Here is a 6,929-nt window from a genome sequence, read left to right as displayed (position 1 = left end):
CCTGGACAAGTCGCCAGGTCATCACAGGGCTGACACATAGAGACAAACAACCATTCACACTTACATTCATGCCTACGGTCAATTTAGAGTCACCTAACCTGCATGTCTTTGGACTGTGGGGGAAACCGGAGCACCCGGAGGAAACCCACGCGGACACGGGGAGAACATGCAAACTCCACACAGAAAGGCCTTCGCCGGCCACGGGGCTCGAACCCGGACCTTTTTGCTGTGAGGTGACGGCGCTAACCACTACACCACTGTGCCGCCCGGCAATTTTTTTTGTTGTAAAAAATCTAGAAGCTGTTAAAGTCTGGAAAAAAATTGTGAGGAAATAGGCTCATGGCCATACTATCCTCCATACAATGACAAAGCTGGTGAGGAAAGTAAAAGAAAACCCCAAGATCACAGTTTCAAAAGTAGAAGGGCCATTGGAAGAGTGCATACCTCTGCTAAGCCACATGTTCAGATTTACATCAAAATGTAATCAATTGTTCCTTGGCCCATGGCCCACCATTCCTCAAAATTTCATCAAAGTCCATTCACTACTTTTTGAGTTATGTTGAGAAAAGTGTGATACGCATAAAATGTATGGTCACAATTTGTGTTATTTTTGGGTATGTTTGTTCATTTAGGTGGTTTATGTATATACGCTGTAATTATCAGTGTTGCCAGTGAGGCGTGTTGTTCTGCTGTTGGACCCTCTTGAGCGGACTTACGTTTTCCTTGGTTCATTCTGCTGAGCGAGGCTGAACTGGACAAACGCAAACTGTGTCATTTTTTTCTCCTGTTCATACAGGTTCGTGAAGTATTAAAACTTATCATAAAACATGTACATGTTAGTGAATGGTTAATGTGTAAATTCACTCGGTTTTGAACGAGTGAAATGTGTATTTGTGTGTGGGTTTTTTTGAATAAGTTTAGTATCTCAGGGTGGCGCCGATAACTTTCTTTGTTGACATTAGCAAGTCTTAGTCTAGTTTGGCTCCAGTACACCACGATATTGTTATGCAAATAAGATGTTTAATTATTTAATGTGTGTTGCTATTATTTTCATGTTCATGATAAGTAATGTTGGGAGATGTTATCTTTGCCAGCCAGCAGCTCATACATTTTTGGTAACTGATATATTAGCCACATTTTGCTATTGGTGATTTGACTATCTTTTATGAAAGGCGAATTCAAATATAAGTCAGTGAAAGGACTGGATAATAAGCTATACTGATTGAACAGAGGGTTATTGTACTCTAAGGTGTAAGTGAATAAGTGAATGAAAATGTGTCTGGAAAAGAGGATATACAGTACATATTTTATTTGTCTTATTTTTTGTGTATTTGAGATTATCTTTGTGTAAAATAAGTTTGAGAACTGGAAATATACAGAAGGACATGATGAGATTCACTTTGCATGTGAGTAAATAAAGCATTCTGCTGAGCGAGGCTGAACTGGACAAATGCAAATGCCAACTGTGTCATCTTTTCTCCTGTTCATACAGGCATATTATCTGTATTCAGGCTCCTGGCTGGGACCTGTAACAAAAGCCAAAAAAAAAAAAAAATCCTGGATCCACATACATATCTGGATTTGCATCAAAATATAATCAATTGTTCCTTGCCCCATGGCCCATCTTTCCTCAAAATTTCATCAAAATTGGTTCAATACTTTTTAAGTTACATTGGGAGCAGACAAACAAACAGAGGCAAAAATACAACCTCCTTCAACAAAGTTAGCAGAGATAATTACAGAGTTTAACTTCAAAACATTACCTATCTGCTTCGCACCTTGTGGCATATAAGGCCCTCATAGTCTCTCCACTTGTCCTGATTAGCCGCCACAGCCCACACCTCATCCCATGTTTTCCAACCCACCATTTTCCTCTCTTTCTCTACAGTGCATCTCCAGGTCATCTGGAGTTGCTCTTTCTTTTGTTTCCCCTCTGGCGCCCAGGTCATTGCTATATTACAGTGACTATCCCAGTCCTATCTGAGGATGTGGCCGATCATCTTCCATCTTTATGATTTTACTTCACTCAGCGGCGGCTTCATATCGCTTTTCCCTAGTAACGCTTCTGTGCTAACATGATCCTGCTGCTGGATTTATAGAATTCTTCACAGACACTTATTTTGAAACATGTTCACTGCTTTGTCATCCCCTTTATTCATCTTCCATGGTTCGTACCCATATAGCAAGAGTGGCACTACCAGGGTCTTATACAGCTTGAGTTTAGTTTTAGAGATGGTTCTTGACCTCCAGATCCTTCAATCTTAGGAATGCAGCTCTGGCTTTTGATAGTCTGTTCTTCAGGTCCTTCATGCCACCTCCTTCCTTACAAACTGTGTGGCCCCCAAGTGTATATATATATATATATATATATATATATATATATATATATATATATATATATATATATATATATATAAAATAAAGGAACTTTAGAAGTTCGAGGGCTGAAAGAAGCATGAGTAAAGATGTGGAAGATGAAGACAACAGTGGTCCTCATGGTGATAGGATTCCTCAGTGCAGTGACCCCCAAACTGCGAGAGTGACTCCAACAGATCCCAGGAACAACATCCATGATCTCTGTCCAGAAAAGTGCAGTCCTAGGAACAGCTAAGATACTGCACAGGACCCTCAAACTTCCAGGCCTCTGGTTGAGGACCCGAGCTTGAAGGAAAAAAGACTGCCTGAAGGAGGGGCGAGTGGGGTGTCACAAAATCTAAACTAAAGTAAAACATCAACTATTGTTATTACCACCACAGTCTGTAATTTCCACCACAACTCATTCTGTGGTGGAAATGATATTCTAATAGTTTTTTGCACTATTCCCTTACCATGCAAGGCCACTTTTGGTGGTAGCACAAAATGTATCCAAAATAAATTTTAAAAATGCTATTTTTTCACTTGTTTTACATAATTTGACAGATTTTCAGGCGAAGTGGAAATGACACACAATAAAAATACTCTGTTTACAAGAAATAGTTACCTGGATTTTTCTCCTTTTCTGATCAACACATGTCTCTCATGTTTGACCTCAGCCTTGCTCTTCACTGACACTCTTGTTTCCTTGGTAACCACATAAACTATTTTTAAGGTGGCTCTAGTAGTTTAAAATAGTTAGTTGTGGTGGAAATGACTGATAACTGTGGGACACTGATGTTTTATTTGAAAAATAGTTAAAAATGACCCCGTGCATTAGAAATTGAAATGGTGTGTTTATTTCATGCTTTCTTAAGACAAGCATGTAAAAGAATATATTATAAATAATACTTTTGTGGTGGTTTTTAACATTTAAACATTACTAGTCTGAGATGGGTGGTGTAAGTGGTTAGCACTGTTGCTTCACAGCAAGAAGGTCCTTGGTTTAAGCCCAGTGGCCAACGGGGGTCTTTCTATGTGGAGTTTGCATGTTTTCCCCGTGTCTGTGTGGGTTTCCTCCGGGTGCTCCGGTTTCCCCCACAGTCCAATGACATGCAGGTTAGGTGAATTGGTGGCTCTAAATTGTCCATAGATGTGAGTATGAATGATTGAGAGGAGAAAATCTCTATATTAATCCAGTAGAAGACAACGGGAAACCATTACTGTAATGTTCCCTAGAGACTTTGACGGCTGAAGCCGTCAGAGCAGCCACGTCACTGTAGTGATATGCCAAAATGGATGGATGGAGTCTGGGTCCAGCATAAACCAACAAAATTCATTGATAAAAGGCACTTGAAGAGCAGTAAAAATATAATATACAGACATGATTAGATGTCTACTGGAATGTAGTGATGTGTGAACTTCATAAAATTAAATAATTACAATAAAAATCTGTTTGATTTGGTAAAAAAACAACCATTGGGACTTAAAAGTCCCCAGAGTTAGAGAAACACCTGTACATTTTATATGTATATAAAATACACACTCAAAAACAAGCTAAAATGTGGACTCATCTGACTGCAACACTCGTTTCCACTGTATTTTGTTCCAGCTGAGATGAGTGGTTTCCAAAAGTGGTTTCTGACTTTACCCTTTATGCACTGAAATGTCTCTGAATTCCCTGAATCTTTTCACAATATTATGTACTGTAGATTTTGAAAGACCTCAATTTTGTGTTGAGAAATGTTCTATTTGAATTGACTCAATTCTTCCATGAATTTTGGCACAAAGGGGTAAGCCACAACCCATCCAAGACTGAGCCTTTGGTGTTGCTCCTTTTCGACCCAATCATGATACCAATTAACCTGCTTATTGGAATCTTCCAAAATGGTGTTCCTTGAATATCCAAAATAAACATTTCAGTCTTATTCTGCCTCTGTTCCAACTTTTTTGAGTGTGTTGCAGGCATCAAATTCTAACTTCATTTGTATTTACAAAATACAATTAAGTTGGTCAGAGAAACTATTGAAAATTTTTTTGTACTTTTATCATTGATGTAAATGTTTACGTGAATAAACAAATCATAGATTTTTTTATTGCATTTTGGAAAATATAAATTTATCTGGAAATAAGGTTTGTAGATACTTTGGATAACGTCAGGCCAAATTTTTTTATTTGATTTATCAAGCAACCACACGGCTTACTATCATTTGAAACTTATGTCTCAACATGACATTTTTTCCCCGTTTCCTTGTACATCAGGTTATCTTAAGACCACATCCTATGTCCTCATTTATATCAGATGTCACTTATCACAACAAAAATATTTCCAAATAATACATATTTCCAAAGAATACAGTGGTGCTTGAAAGTTTGTGAACCCTTTAGAATTTTCAATATTTCTGCATAAATATGACCTAAAACATCATCAGATTTTCACACAACTCCAAAAAGTAGATAAAGAGAACCCAGTAAAACAAATGAGACAAAATTATTATACTTGGTCATTTATTTACTGAGGAAAATGATTCAATATTACATATCTGTGAGTGGCAAAAGTATGTGAACCTCTAGGATTAGCAGTTAATCTGAAGGTGAAATTAGAGTCAGGTATTTTCAATCAATGGGATGACAATTAGGTGTGAGTGGGCACCCTGTTTTATTTAAAGAACAGGGATCTATCAAAGTCTGATCTTCACAACACGTTTGTGGAAGTGTATCATGGCATGAACAGAGGAGATTTCTGAGGACCTCAGAAAAAGGTGTTGTTGATGCTAATCATGCTGGAAAAGGTTACAAAACCATCTCTAAAGAGTTTGGACTCCACCAATCCACAGTCAGACAGATTGTGTACAAATGGAGGAAATTCAAGACCATTGTTACCCTCCCCAGGAGTGGTTGACCAACAAAGATCATTCCAAGAGCAAGGTGTGTAATAGTTGGCGAGGTCACAAAGGACCCCAGGATAACTTCTAAGCAACTGAAGGCCTCTCTCACACTGGCTAATGTTAATGTTCATGATTCCACCATCAGGAGAACACTGAACAACAATGGTGTGCATGGCAGGGTTGCAAAGAGAAAGCCACTGTTCTCCAAAAAGAACATTGCTGCTCATCTGCAGTTTGCTAAAGATCATGTGGACAAGCCAGAAGGCTCTTGGAAAAATGTTTTGTGGATGGATGAGACCAAAATAGAACTTTTTGGTTGATAAGAGAAGCGTTATTTTTGGAGAAAGGAAAACACTGCATTCCAGCATAAGAACCTTATCCCATCTGTGAAACATGGTGATGGTAGTATCATGGTTTGGGCCTGTTTTTGCTGCATCTGGGCCAGGACGGCTTGCCATCATTGATGGAACAATGAATTCTGAATTATACCAGCGAATTCTAAAGGAAAATGTCAGAACATCTGTCCAAGAACTGAATCTCAAGAGGAGGTGGGTCGTGCAGCAAGACAATGACCCTAAGCACACAAGTCCTTCTACCAAAGAATGGTTAAAGAAGAATAAAGTTAATGTTTTGGAATGGCCAAGTCAAAGTCCTGACCTTAATCCAGTCGAAATGTTGTGGAAGGACCTGAAGCGAGCAGTTCATGTGAGGAAACCCACCAACATCCCAGAGTTGAAGCTGTTCTGTCCAGAGGAATGGGCTAAAATTCCTCCAAGCCAGTGTGCAGGACTGATCAACAGTTACCTGAAACATTTAGTTGCAGTTATTGCTGCACAAGGGGGTCACACCAGATATTGAAAGCAAAAGTTCATATACTTTTGCCATTCACAGATATGTAATATTGGATCATTTTCCTCAATAAATAAATGACCAAGTATAATATTTTTGTCTCATTTGTTTAACTGGGTTCTCTTTATCTACTTTTAGGACTTGTGTGAAAATCTGATGATGTTTTAGGTCATATTTTTGCAGAAATATAGAAAATTCTAAAGGGTTCACAAACTTTCAAGCACCACTGTATATAGCATACAGTTGCATTCGTGATCATATTAATAACATTCATCTCATCTCATTATCTCTAGTTTCTTTATCCTGTTCTACAGGGTCGCAGGCAAGCTGGAGCCTATCCCAGCTGACTACGGGCGAAAGGCGGGGTACACCCTGGACAAGTCACCAGGTCATCACAGGGCTGACACATAGACACAGACAACCATTCACACTCACATTCACACCTATGGTCAATTTAGAGTCACCAGTTAACCTAACCTGCATGTCTTTGGACTGTGGGGGAAACCAGAGCACCCGGAGGAAACCCACACGGACACAGGGAGAACATGCAAACTCCGCACAGAAAGGTCCTCGCCGGCCACGGGGCTCGAACCTGGACCTTCTTGCTGTGAGGCAACAGCGCTAACCACTACACCACCGTGCCGCCCCATATTAATAACATTTCCCTTTATTTTCTGTGACTAAGTTATCAACTGTCATGGTATTTTTTCCATTTGTACAAAAGTGATGAACTGCAAACATTTTGATGTAAACAGAATATATTTAATTGCTGATAGTTTCATCAATAAAGACTTCTGTGAATTAATTAACACTATAATCCCTTTTAATTGTAACATTTAA

The sequence above is a fragment of the Neoarius graeffei genome, chromosome 7, assembly GCF_027579695.1.
Source record: "Neoarius graeffei isolate fNeoGra1 chromosome 7, fNeoGra1.pri, whole genome shotgun sequence".
In the NCBI taxonomy this organism is placed as follows: Eukaryota; Metazoa; Chordata; class Actinopteri; order Siluriformes; family Ariidae; genus Neoarius; species Neoarius graeffei.
This window is presented reverse-complemented; position numbering follows the sequence as displayed.